Below are 15,385 nucleotides of genomic sequence, written 5' to 3'. Positions count from 1 at the left end.
CGGGGTATCCACGGCACCCCTAGGCCCAATAAAATAAATATAAAATTAAGTAGATTGTGTTTAAATGTGCTTCTTAGGTTCAGTTATGTGGTAAAGGGCACACATTTTACGATTGGCAGCCACCAGCACTGGTTTTGTCCATAAATAATTGACCATAAATAATTTGAGTTGGTCCTGGTCCACCAACCCGTGGCACCCCTGCAAGTGTCCCGAGGCACCCCAGGGAGCCACGGCACACAATTTGGGAACCACTGTTTTAGATACCTCTCGACAGCCATTAGCTGTAGCATAGATATATAATCCAGCCGGCTAAACATAACAATAATCGCGAACTAAGACACATACATAGGAAACAATAACATTTCCTCTTCTCCTTTCTTTTCTTTCTTTATGTTGTGTGGGAAATATATATACTAAAAAACCTAATAAAAATAAAATGTTTCAAATCGCATTAAGGCATACCAGTTCTGAGGGAGTCTAGCGTGCATCCCACCCGAGTTTCTTTTTTTCTTGTTTGTTGTGTAAATTAACTAGTTATAATTCGGGGGTGCACCACTGTCCGTCACATAAAAAACGGTACTCTTTACCTAGAAGGGCGCCCATCGTGGTGATCGCGGGCATCGCGGGCAGTACATTAACGGCCGCGACGCGATGCCCGCGATCACCGCGATTTCCCATAGGGTTCAATGTTAAATTTTGTGCTGACCGCGATTTTACATTCAATGCTTCAATGGCCGCGATTTGGCCATAGGAATCAATGTTAAATGGGCTACAGAGCCCAAATAGGCACAATTAACCCTTAAATGTCCCCCCAAATTTGTAACGCCACCCCACGATCCACGCCAACCCGAAGCGTGGCGAGCGCAGCGGTACGCGTCCTCCGACCTTTTAATGCCCTACTATCCACGTCGGCGTGGAGTTGAGAATAGAATAGTGTGGCGAGCCACCGAGCCCAAAGCGTGGCGAGCGCAGCGAGCCCCGCGAGGGGACGCGGATACCTTCACAGTTATACGCGTCCCCTCGCGGGCTTCACAGGTGTCCGTGGCGACGCGGACACCTGTGAAGTCCACGAAGGGACGCGTTTACCTGTGAAGGTATCCGCGTCCCCTCGCGGGGCTCGCTGCGCTCGCCACGCTTCGGGCTCGGTGGCTCGCTGCGCTCGCCACACTATTCTATTCTCAACTCCACGCCGACGTGGATAGTAGGGCATGAAAAGGTCGGAGGACGCGTACCGCCGCCCCTCGCGGGCTCGCTGCGCTCGCCACGCTTCGGGTTGGCGTGGATCGTGGGGTGGCGTTAAAAATTTGGGGGGACATTTAAGGGTTAATTGTGCCTATTTGGGCTCTGTAGCCCATTTAACATTGATTCCTATGGTAAAATCGCGGCCATTGAGGCATTTTACATTAAAATCGCGGTCAATCATCCTTTTTAACATTGTTCCCTATGGGAAAATCGCGGTCATCGCGGGCAGCCGATTTTTATGTACCCGCGATGACCGCGATTTTTTACCCCCGACGCCCGCGATTCCAATCGCGGGCGCCCTTCTAGGTAAAGAGTACCTAAAAAACACATATGGGGTAATCGACCCCCACGTGAAGGGTGACCAACAGGGAGCTTGTCTCCTAAAGGCCAGTTTTGACTCCTCACCGAACACTACATTAACTATAATAGAGTTTCCACTAGTGCGAGTCCCCAACCCCTTTCCTTTTCCAATTCTCTGCATTGCAGTAAGATGTGTTTGGTGAATGCCAATGAAATATTACCTACCCGTCTGCATTTTGCCAACTGTGAAGTTTGGTAGAGGAGGGATAATGGTAGTAGTCTGTTTTTCGGGGTTTGTGTTAGGCCTTTTATCTCCAGTGAAGGGCAAACATAATGCTTCAGCATTCCAAGACATTTTGAGCAATGCTATGCTTCCAACTTTGTGGCAACAGTTTAGAGTACATGACTGTGTCCCTGTGCATAACTCAAGGACTATAAAGACATGGTTTGATAAGTTTGTTGTGGAAGAACTTGACTGGCCCTAACATCAACACCATCGAGCACCATTGGGATGAACAGGAATGGAGATTGTGAGCCAGGCATGCTCATCCAACATCAGTGTCTGACCTCATAATTGCTCTACAGAATGAATGGGCAGATTCCCACAGAAGCACTAAAAAATTGCGTTGAAAAGCCTTCCAAGGAGAGTGGAAGCTGTTATAGTTGGAAAAGGGGAACCAAATCCATATAAAATTATATTTATTTGAATACAATGTCATTACAGTACCTGTTGGTGTAAATATCATGCGTCTAAATACTTTTGACCATATAATGTATGGTCATAGGTGAATCTAAGGGGTGGTCTGGGGGTGCATCAGACCACCCACTAGACATACCACTAAATCGGTTAACAGTGGGCAGTGTCAGTTTGCAGGACACTTAACAGCACCTGTCCGCTCTAGCCCATGTTTTTCTCATCACACCTTATCTCTGCGTTGCACAAGGAAGGGTCCCTACTGCAGGAGTAGTTGAATCTGGGATCATCCATTACCATGTTTCTAGATTCGCCAGTGTGTATAATGTGACCTGTGGTGCAAGTAGATCTGAACACACAAAGTAGATCTGAACCACTGGGAAGTAGTCACGTGCAAGGTGATGTGACTGCATGACACCCTCCAATTTCGTGCCAATATGGAGGCTGCCAAACAAGTCTGCCTTTCTCTGTGCTATGGCTATGCTATTATATACATAATGTATATACAATTCTTACTTTCTTGCTCCTGACATACACCTGGTGCAAATGCTTGTGGGCACATCTTCAGATGAAGATAGGCCTGTAAACTGTTCCATGCAACCGTCTTTTCCTACATACTTCTGGAGCAAATATCAGAAAGCAGCCCAAGGAGAGCCATCTTAATGACCCAGAAGGTTCAAGGAGAGCTATCCCAATGGCCCAATAAGTTGAGCGGTCACCACAGTATACATACAGTATAGGGGCAGATCTCACCATTAAGTAGTGGGAGCAAGTTCCAATGCTAATGATGGAGGTTGTGGACAGAAAAACAGTGAGTGAGTCGGCCTTCCACTTGTATTCAAGCAGACATCGTAGTGGAACTCTTGCCCAATCCAATGCTCACAATAATTCAATATCTCTATAAAAGATAAGGGAAATCTGTATTCATGTTATTTAGTGTTGGAGGCAGTTTCTATGTTTGTATAATTATTTATTAATGACATACTGCCATAATGTCTTATGCTTTAATGGGCACCACCCCAAATGAGACGATTGTCAGAAGCCAAGGTTTGTAGAGCAGAAGTCCAAGACTAGGAGGAAGACAGCTCCACAGTGTGGTTATTGGTGCCCAAGCTGCCACTCACTATCAATGTTACTTTACCTTCTGTTATTGTCTCCATCAGTTGGATCCATTTTCTACTCCTGACTATCGGCCCGGGAAGCTAAGAGGATACAATGCCATCAATCAGGCATAAATAATACACTCATAGTGGCAGATGGCGACTTTCCTCATCATTTGTACAAATGCATCTTGTTCATTTGTGACCAATTTCTTATTCTGCGGAATTAAAAACATGACTAGCTCTAGAACAAAACAAGATGAAAATATGTTGATAAATTTCTTGGCAGACGTATCCACAGGAGACGGCGTGATGCCAGCGAAGACACATTTTTATACTCCAATAATATTCCACTATTATTTATCAGTTTCCAATTTATAATATACAGTACTGCATACATCCATTCAGCGTAGCAAGTAAATATTTCTATTTGTTTTGGTGGGTGCCTGGGATCAATGCAATAGAAGAATGAAATTGTGCTCATCATCTGCACTCAATGGATGCTTCCATGACTGGCCCCATAGGTTTTCAAGGTGCGCAGCTGCTTAAAGTAACAACCAGAGGAGGACGCTACATAAAGCCATAACCTAGCTGGAAGCTCTGACCCTTATGTCTAGAGGGGCAAGCCTGTGAGAGCGTTTTGTGGGCAAGGGAAGAAACGTGCAGAGAGCACACTGACAGCTGGACATAAAGGTACTAAAAGCACAATGAACTGAGGAAGAGAGGTGCTGAGAGCACACTGTAAAAATATACAGAAATGCCATCAGAGCCATACCTTTTATATGCCATCAGACCTCCTCAGGACACCAGATTTTATAACACAAGTTTCTCATGCTTACCAGCATGTCATAAATGCCCTCATGCACAACAGCTACTGACAGTAGTCTCTCATATTCACATTAGGCTACACAGTAGTCCTCCTTATTCTCGTTATGCCACATGGAAGTGCCATTTATGTACATTATTCTGCGTAGTAGTGCCTTTTAATCCAGAATATTGCACAGAAAGTCCCCTTATTCACATTATGCCACGTACAGTAATTCACATTGTGTACCCTCTGATCCTTAATACTCTAGGTGCTATTAACTATGCATGATCTGTGCCTGGTCTCCATCTTAATACAGGGTTGCCTACCCTCCCGGAATGGCTGGGAGGGTCCCGAAAATCGGGTCCCCCTCCCGCCCCCCCCGGAAAGGTGGGCAATCCTTCCGGAATCCTGGGCACCCCCGCTTAGCCCCCTGATTGCCGCTACCTCCATCCTGCCCTTGGCATTTAAATAACCCTATCTGCCAATCTCCGCTGAGGGGGCGGGGCTAACGTGTCACAAACGTGTCATTATAGCCCCGTCCCCTTCACGGAGATAGGCAAAACGGGTTTTTTCCCATCCTAGGAGAGGGGCTTAATGATGTCACACTCAAGCCCCGCCCCCGAAGTCATGCTGAAAGTCTCCTCTCCGGGCTTCTCCCGGAGAGGCGACTTCAAAAGTCGTCAACCCTGTCTTAATATTTCACTTCCTGCAGAATCATACATTTTGAGCATTATAGTAAAAGAACCACACTGACTGAAGGTGGCAGACACACCGGGAATGGTCAGGGGATTATGACAACATCTTGAGATGAGGGGGAGGCCCTTCTGCCCCTCCTCCACAAGCTGTAATGCATCGTCTCTGTCACTGATGGCCCATGGAGCAATGGTAAGTTGTTATAAAGCTGTGGGCACCTTCAGGCCGCTAGTTCAGCCCCTTATTAAGATCATACTATGAGCGAAACAGAGTGGTGGACACTAGGCCAGATAGAAAGATGATGAGGGCACACTGTGGGAAAGTCAGAAAGGTGTTGAGAGCACACTGCAGGCCAGACAGAAACGGGGGGTGCACACTGTAATCAGGGATAAACAGAATGAGTCATGAGACACCCCAGCATATAAATACCTCATTTACCTTTCACCCTTATAATTTGCATTCACAGCACTGCTAACCCAGCGGCCAAGAAAACGTTGCTGATAGTCAGACACTAGATTGTCCGATTTATTCCCAGAACTCGGCCAATGTAATAGTGTGCGACTTTTATACCTTCTTTTGAATATCAGATGCTTACTGTATTTAGACCAGGAAGTGTTCGATTTATTCCAACCAATGGGAATGTGACGTATATAGGACTTTGTGGGGCCATTTCATTCGATGGTCGGTGATCATCGAATGATTTGGAAGATGCACACATATGTAAGACACACTCTGGTGTCTTAGATATGCATGCTGCCTGTACAGAAAGAGGGTGGGCAGCTGACATCAGCCGGTGGCCAAAAAAGTTACTTTAGATGGCCCCCCCTGTCCCATGCACCCCCACATTCGAGCACTAGGTCCATGGCACAATAGCCGGGTGCAAGGCCCGAGGCCCTGTGAGGCGGGCAGATTACCCGGGGCTCTATATTTAGGTACTGGGCCTGTGGGCATGAAAAGGCATAAGCCTGGGAGCAGTTAGGAGGTTGTGTCCTTTATTGTAAAGACTGGTGACCTTGGGCATTAGGGCCAAGTCAACTTATATTGGCCATGTTAGGCAGGCACTAGACCTGTCTGTATTATTCAGGCCTTAGGCCTGCAGTTGAGCCCAGGATTGTGATCTCCATAGTAAGGAGTTTCCTGTGGACAGTTGGGGTAAGTAGGTAACGGGAACATTTAGGGGGGGGGGGTGTAAGCTGGACAGCTCTAGGTAGAGAGGTGTAATAGGCAGCAGTTTAAAGCGTGGTTCCGTCACTTTATTGCACTGTAATTGTTATTGTGTGTTGTTTTCCGTGCAGGGCTTAGATTGATGTAGTACTGTTAGTTTTTGTCACACCACACACACATGGTCAGTTTCAGGGCTATGTGATGTAGTTAGTAGTTGTGTGCCACACTTATGAGTGTTAGGCCCTGCACGGCGTTATTGTTGTTGTTGTTGGTTTTGCTTTCTTACAGGGACCTGTAGGAGACTACTCAGATAAGGTGCAAGTTTAGTGACGGTGAGTGTTATCTTTGTCCGTTTGTCTCTGCCTATCTCTCTTCCTTATTCCTTCAGGGAGAATGTGGACCTTGCACCTAGGTGCGCTAGAGCCAATAGGTGAGACTCCAGGTTCTGAGGCCGTGTGAGGATGACACGCCACTGAGCCGACTCTTTATTTTGTAAGAGATGTCATGCGATGGAGGGTGTATTGGTCTATGCTACGCTAAGGAAGGACAGTACTCACCTCCTCTCCTTTCTCCTAGGTCAGCAGTGGTGGCCGTATATGACCCCCGTAGCCGGCGGCTTTGCCGGGTGTCAAGTACAGGGGAAATCTCGCGAGAGGTCGGTAGTTATCGCAAGATTTCTCATAATCATAGTTACATAGTTACATAGTAGGTAAGGCTGAAAAAAGACTTGCGTCCATCTAGTTCAACCTGGTATAGATATCCATTGCTGATTTGGTAGGTTCTGGTATTTTACAGACAAATTATATTTCTTATTTGTACCCATGGATGTTTTTCTCCAGTAAATGTTTGTCCAACTTTGCCTTGAACGCATTTAATGAGCCAGCCGTTACCACCTCTCTGGGAAGAGAGTTCCAGAGTTTGACTGTTCTGACCGTAAAGAAATTCTTTCTACTAGCTGAATGAAATCTTTTTTCTTCTAATCTATACTCATGCCCTCGCGTCCTAGATTCCTTTCTAGTAGAAAAGAGGGTACATGACAGTTCCTTATATTGGCCCTTGATATACTTGTACATGTTGAGCATGTCCCCCCTTAAACGTCTCTTTTCTAATGTAAATAGTCCCAAATTGCTTAATCTCTCCCCGTAGCTTAAATTCTCCATTCCCCTAATAAGCTTTGTTGCTCGCCTTTGGACTTTTTCTAATTCTATGATGTCCTTTTTATAGTGAGGGGCCCAGAACTGTACTCCGTACTCCAGGTGAGGTCTCACCAATGCTTTATATAGTGGCATAATTACCCTTGAGTCCCTAGTTTCCATTCCCCTCTTAATACATGCCAGAATTTTGTTGGCCTTTTTTGTAGCTACATTACAATGGGCACTACATCCTAGTTTGCTGTCTATTTGGACTCCTAGATCCTTTTCAAGTATGGAATTACCCAGTTCCTCTCCGCTAAGGTTGTAACTTGCACACTGGTTGTGTCTCCCAAGGTGCATAACCTTACATTTATCTACATTGAACCTCATCTTCCATTTTTTTGCCCACTCATCTAGAATTGCAAGATCATTTTGAAGCATGGTGACATCTTCTGGTGATTTGATGACTTTGCTAAGTTTTGTATCGTCCGCAAAGATGGATACAATGCTGAGTAACCCTATCCCAATATCGTTAATAAAAATGTTAAACAAAATGGGCCCCAAAACCGAACCCTGGGGCACTCCACTTAGTACCGGTATCATATCTGATACAGCACCATTCACAACCACTCTTTGTTCTCTATTACATAGCCAATTCCCTACCCATCTGCAGATATTTTCCCCCAATCCTCAATAATCAGCAGCAGCCAGACACTGTAAGACCTATTCTGCGGCAGCCGCCGGAGCGTGGGACGGCTGCAGCAGAACAAATTGTAAGACACATTTTTAAATATGGTCCCCGAAGGTTTTTTATCCATACAAACGGCCCTTGCCACAAAAAAGGTTCCCCATCCCTGTCCTAAACCGTGCTTCATCAGGATGCAGTGCCAGGTAAATGGTCAGGATACACCTGCACGGCAGCAGGCACCGCACTGCCACCATGCCCTCACACCATCGAGTTCAACCTTTGGTTAGAGTTTATGATCAACAGTATTTGCTACATCCCATTATATATGATGTGTATTCTGATTTAAATTTTAGAGGCAAATTATGATTGTTATTTGTATCCCTTGATGTTCCACAATTTAACTGCCCTGACCGTAAAAAAGTTTTTCCTTCTAAGGGTACGAGATCTTCTCTCCTCTAGTCTAAATGCAAGCCCACATGTCCTAGGTTCCTTCCTCAAAGCAAAAAGGGTGCCCGATAATTCGTTTTATTGCGCCTAACATATTTGTACATGTTAAGCATGTCTTCCCTTAAATGTATTTTTCCAGAATAAACAATCCCAAATTATCCAACCTGTCTTCATAATTCAATTTCTCCAACCGTTTTATAAGCTTGTTGCACTTCTTTGGCCTTTTTCCAGTTCTATGATGTCCTTTTTTATAGTGTGGGGCCCAAAATTGTACTCCATATTCTAGATGTGGTCTAACCAATGCTTTTTTTTTTTGCACAGTGGCATAATTACATTTGAGTCCCTAGCCTCCATGCCTCTTCTTATAAGGCTAGCATCCTGTTGGTCTCATTTGTTGCTACATGACATTGAGCACTACACCCCAGTTTGTTATCAATTTGTACTCCTAGATCCTTTTCCCGATGCCACCCTGTTAAGGTTTTAACTAGCACATTCGTTATGTCTCCCAAGATGCATAACCTTGCATTTATCAACATTTAACCATTTTCCATTATTTTGCCCACACCTAGTTTATTAAGATCCCTCTGAAAAACTTTGGTTGTTCTAATACCCTGCTCAGTTTTGTGTGGAAACTTTACAAAAATGGAAACTTTGCTGTGTATACTCACCCCTATATAATTTATGAATATGTTAAATAAAAGAGGCCCCAACACCGAACCCTGTTGCACTCCACTTAGTAATGGTATCCAACCCTATACTTCCGTTCACATCCACTCTTTATTCTCTATTCCGCAGTGAGTTTCCTACCCCATGTCTCAAATCCTCCATTTTATTTATCGACCTCTTATGTGACATAGTATGAAAAGCCTTAGCAAAATCCAGGAAGACCACCTCTGCAGCAGTTCCATTGTCTAGGTTCTTACTGACTTCCTCATAAAAGCTTATTCAATTTGTTTGGCACAAGCGATTTTTAACAAACCCGTGTTGGTCATTACTAGAGACAGGATTCAGGGCCATCTTTTCGTATGGGCTTAATGGGCACTTGCCCAGGGGCCCCAGATGTATAAGGGTCCTATGCTGATAGCTGAGGATCCCCTTTTTCCAGGGATACCAGAATTTTGAAAATCGGTCCTGGGGAACTGGAGATATACAACTTCAAAGCAGCAGTCCACATCCGACCTGTTAATTGAATTTCCCAGTCATATTTCTCAGGTTCTCTCTGACTGGGAGTTTTTATGAGTATATTCCAAAAGCTGGGACTCTCCCCTTTCTGTCGACACTAACAGCTCTCTATCCTGCCCAGAACCAGAGATATCAGCCTTCCAGCAGCCGGTCCCTGCTCCAGCTCCAAACGTCTGGTGTACAGTTTTATATTTTTGTCAATGGATTGCTCCGGCTCCTGATCTCTGATCCCCAAGTCCCCAGCACCTCCGGAAATAGGTTTTTATACTATTGAAGGCTAAGAAATCTATTTTCAGATAATGGCGATATCTGCAGTCAAACAAGCTTCCCTTCCACCGGAAAATGACGAATATTAAGCGCACTCCATTATCCAACCCTCCTCTGCGTATAAAACACCCCCTACCTCCCTGAAAGTCATTTACAAGGGACCCTTCATTCAGCTCAGTGCCCCCTTCCACACGTTAGTGTTCTTCCTCCAACCACCTCTGCAGTAAAGGAGTAATTAGCAGAAGTTACTGCTCCAGGTCCTACATGTTGAGTGGAAGATAGAGCACCCCCTGCCACCCATGGGACATCAAAGCTGCTGCTTATAGCACCCCCACCCCTAGGAGGGGAGAATGGGTAAGGGCCCCAGTGCATTGCTTTGCCCAGGGGCCCACACTGCTGTTAAGACGGCCCTGACAGGATTATATGCATTTGCATATTTGCATATGCATTTGCCTATTTTGCCCATTCTCACTGGTTATTGCATATTTTACCTAAAATCTAGTGATGGTGCATATTTTAGGCCCCACCCTCTTCCCACCCGCGAGTCACAGCACTGCTTTGCCCTGTTGCTGCTGGCCAGGTAGTGGTAGAGGTTGCAGCCTGGGGTAATGAGTGTGGAACCTTGGATGTACGGGTACTTGTTTCCTAGCACGGCGCCCACGATATTCAGTCGTATGGCATTGTATCACATGGCATGCCATATGCCCGCATGCGATACGATATTAAATTGTATAAGCACCCTAAGGTTTTTTTTTAATGTTAAATGCACCCCCACTATCAACGCCAACCCGAAGCGCGGCGAGCGCCGCGAGCCCGCGAGGGGCGGCAGTACGCGTCCTCCGTCCTTTTCATACCCCCACTATCCACGTCGGCGTGGAGTTGATTTTATATAGTGTGGCGAGCGCAACGAGCCCAACTCCACGCCGACGTGGATAGTGGGGGTATGAAAAGGTTGAAAGACGCGTACCGCCGCCCCTCGCGGGCTCGCTGCGCTCTCCACGCTTCGGGTTGGCGTTGATAGTGGTGGTGCTTTTAACATTGTAAGCAACCATTACAGTGGTTATACTATTAATAATCTTATAGGGGGGCCATTTAACATTGAAAGCACCCATTAGGGTGCTTATACAATTTAAAATCGTATACCATCGCATTGTATGGCATTGTATGCCATATACAATGGTATACAATTTTAAAATTGTATGACATCGGGTGCCATCTCGTCGCATCGCATCACATCGCATACCATTGTATGGCTTATGGTATACGATGCGATGGGCGCCGTGCTAGGAAACAAGTACCGATGTACGCTATGTCTGACACTGCTCTAGGCTGCCAATCCATGTTGATAAAAGTCAGTTTGGGCTGATGACATTATGAAGCTCCTGAACCTTTGCCTGCCCCTGGCCTGGGACTTTACCCCACGAGACATACTTCTGCAGCAGAGGAGGCGGGCAGAAGGGTTGAGACATCACGCGGCGCGGAGAAAATACTGTGTCACAGTGAGTATGCTGACATTTGATCCATCTGCGCTGGAGATGAGGGTCCGTTTAGTTGATGCAAGAAAAGCTTTGGATGCTGCAGTATGCTGTAGCAGCCAGCATACTGACATCTGCAGATGCTGTGGGCCTATTTTTGAGGTTTATTTGCAACTAATTGTATGCTTTTAAATAAATAAGTTAAATAAATAAATAAAATAAATAAGTTAAAAATTACTTTTTTATTATTTAATGTAGCATATTTTAACACTTTTCATGCATATTGTAAGTATTTTTCATGCATATTTGAAGCTTTTTTGTTGCATATAATCCTGTCGCTAGTCATTACTGATTATACAATGCATCTGTAAATGTTTTTGGATACCATCCCTTAAAATTTCCTCAATCATTTACCCACAATTGATGTTAAGCTCTCATGTTTATAATTTCCTGGGCCATCCCTTTTTTCCTTTTTTGAATATTGGTACTACTTCTGCTATCCTCCAGACCTTAGGCACCTTACCAGATGAAAATTAGTTATTGAAAATGTAATACAGAGGGTTTGCTAATTCCTCCCTTAATTATATTAGAACCCTAGGATGAATACCATCTGGACCTAGAAATTAAAAATTAGGGCACATTTATAATAAACAAACATTTTTGAAAAAAAAAATGCAAAATATTCTTTGATTCGTCAAAATAGTTCATGTACTGTACATGTAATTTTTCCATTGTCTTCCCATTAGACGCTGTGCAGCTCGGCGGGTATGTGTTCTTTGTGTGATAACTGTACTGTCTCTGCTTATATTGCTACCACCTGGCTGCTGCAACGACCAGTGGCGCCATGGATGGCTGCCTAGGTGCTGTGCAGCTTGGCAGGTATATGTTCTCTGCAGAGGCAGCGGCTGCTCCTTCTGCGGTGAGTATTTCTGGGACAGGACAAGCCTGCCCTATTAGGTTTGTCCTGCCCCAGGAAAACCTACAACTCAAGGGGTTAAGGGTCTGCTTAAGAAAGTCTGTTTATTCTGTTGTATTCAGTGACATCAAGAGGGGGGTGAGTGGGTACTTTTTACCCAGGCTTAGGTCTGTTGTAGGGTCCTCGGTCCCCCTCCCCTTCCCCGCTGCAGAAGCCGGAAAGTGAGAGTAGAGCGCAGAGGCTGACACAGCAGCACAGCCTCACACCCCCAGTCTGCACTCGCTGGTCAGTGCTGAGTCGGGGAGGGAGGCAGCAGCAGCTTGTGCACCTTTGGTTGTGTTCCAACGACATACAGCTGGAGCCATTCTCATCTAGCCCTTTCATAGGGTTAAGGGCCAGATGCACTAAGCTTCAAAAATGATACAATGGAGAGTGACAAACAGCCAGCCAATCAGCTCCTACCTGCCATGTCACAGATTGTGTTTAAAAAATGTCAGGCAGGAGCTGATTGGTTGGTTGTTTATCACTCTCCATTGTATCACTTTTGAAGCTTAGTGCACCTGGCCCTAAGTGAGTAATGGAATTACTCTGCTAGTCCCCTACTGTATTGTTCTATGAATTGTATTGCAGCTGAGAACAACAGGCCTTGGATAGCCATGGCTCACCATGGCTATCCAGAGACGGCTAAATGAGGATGGCCCCTCTGTATAACAATGCATGAAAACAACATAAATAGCAAGGACCCTTATGACAGCACCCTTAAGGGGTCGTTAGAGAACAGAAAGTGGTTGTGAACATTGCAGTATCAAATATGATACCAGTAGTAAGTGGAGTGCCACAGAGTTCGGTGCTAGGGCCCATTTTATTTAACATATTTATCAATGATATTGGGGTGGGAATACTCAGCAATGTATCCATCTTTGCTGACGACACAAAATTGAGCAGAGTAATTAGATCAACCGAGGATGTCTCCGCGCTTCAGAATGATCTTAATAAACTAGATGAGTGGACAAAAAAGTGAAAAATGAAGTTCAATGTGGATAAATGCATGCACCTTGGGAGACATAACCAGTGTGCTAGTTATAACCAAAGCGGGAGGCATTGGGTCATTCAGTACTTGAAAAGGATCTAGGAGTCCAAATAGACAACAAACTGGGGTGTAGTGCTCAATGTCACATAGCAACAAAAAAAGCCAACAAAATTCTAGCATGTATAAAAAGGGGTATGGAAACTAGGGTCTCAAAAGTAATTATGCCACTGTACAAAGCATTGGTTAGACCACACCTAGAATATGGAGTACAATTCTGGGCCCCACACTATAAAAAGGACACCCTAGAACTAGAAAAAGTCCAAAGAAGAGCAACAAAGCTAATTCAGGGAATGGAGAATTTAAATTACGAGGACAGATTGAGCAATTTGGGACTGTTTACGCTAGAGAAGAGACGTTTAAGGGGGGAAATGATTAACATGTACAAATATATCAGGGGCCAATATAAGGAACTGTCAAACACCCTTTTTACTGCAAGGAAGGCTTCTAGGACACGTGGGCACAAGTTTAGATTAGAAGAAAGAAGATTTTGTTCCCTTAGAAGGAAAAACTTTTTCACGGTCAGGGCAGCCAAACTATGGAACTCTCTTCCTGGAGAGGTGGTGTCGGCTGACACATTAAATACGTTGTTTAAATTAAGGTTGGACATACATTTATTGGTTAAAACCACCCAGTGGTACAAATAAGAATCATAACCGGTCTTTAAAAATATCAGAATACACTACCTATAACAAGGGATAAGCTAATTAAATCTAGGTTGAACGCGATGGATGCAAGTCTTTATTATGCCTTACCTACTATGTAACTATGTAATGATTAAACCCATCTTCGAACTTACGGTAGATTGTCCCTTCAGATAAGGTAATGTGCAAAGTTTGAAGATGATCAGTTAAAGCGTTCGAGAGTTATCATGGAACACCCATACACACACAGATTATTCAATTATACTTATGTAAATTAAAGCTTGTCCTTTGAAAATGAGTACCCAGGTCTCTAGTATATCTTGTTTTTTCACACTTATTCATCAATGCAAATTAGATCATTATCTGCATAATAAAGGAAAACATGTTCAGTCTGGAAATACAGCAAACATTTATCGTACGCCTGGCAATAACAATTGGATGCAGATTTATGGCAAAACTGCCAATTTTACTGTGAGTCAAATTTCAGCTTTGAATAAGAGAGAGGTTTAAATATTGCGGGTGAGTTCCTGGGGCAAGTGCTGGAGATGTATTGGTTTCAGGCTGCCCTTTGTTTCCTCTATTCTGTGGCGCTGTTCAAGCAGGCCAAAGCTTCCAGGGCATGCAGATGCTTGCAGTTATTTATTATTTATTTATTAACAGTTTCGGTACTCTTTACTTAGAACGGCGCCCACGATTTTGATCGTGGGCATCGTTAGTAAAAAATCTCGGGCATCTCGGGCATTGAATGCACTAAAAAATCGGGTGCGATGCGACCGACGAGATGCCCGCGATTTCCCATAGGGAACAATGTTAAATGTCTCAATTGACCCAATTTTCCTGTTCAATGCCTCAATTGACCCGATTTTTCCATAGGAAACAATGTTAAATGGCCCACAGAGGCCAAATAGCCACCCTGAAGTGTATAATGGCCACCCGAATTGTTAACGCCACCCCACGATCAACGTCAACCCGAAGCGTGGCGAGCGCAGCGAGCCCGCGAGGGGCGGCGGTACGCGTCCTACGACCTTTTCATACCCCCACTATCCACGTCGGCGTGGAGTTGAGAATAGAAAGTGTGGCGAGCGCAGCGAGCCACCGAGCCTGAAGCGTGGCGAGCGCAGCAAGCTCCGCGAGGGGACGCGGACAGCTGTGAAGCCCGCGAGGGGACGCGGATACCTGTGAAGGTATCCGCGTCCCCACGCAGGGCTCGCTGCGCTCGCCACGCTTCGGGCTCGGTGGCTCGCTGCGCTCGCCACACTTTCTATTCTCAACTCCACGCCGACGTGGATAGTGGGGGTATGAAAAGGTCGTAGGACGCGTACCGCCGCCCCTCGCGGGCTCGCTGCGCTCGCCACGCTTCGGGTTGACGTTGATCGTGGGGTGGCGTTAACAATTCGGGTGGCTTTTATACACTTCAGGGTGCCTATTTGGCCTCTGTGGCCCATTTAACATTGTTTCCTATGGAAAAATTGGGTCAATTGAGGCATTGAACAGGAAAATCGGGTCAATTGAGACATTTAACATTGTTCCCTATGGGAAATCTCG

Source organism: Crinia signifera, chromosome 3 (assembly GCF_055691185.1).
Source record: "Crinia signifera chromosome 3, ASM5569118v1, whole genome shotgun sequence".
Lineage (NCBI taxonomy): Eukaryota > Metazoa > Chordata > Amphibia > Anura > Myobatrachidae > Crinia > Crinia signifera.
Note: the sequence above shows the minus strand (reverse complement) of the source record.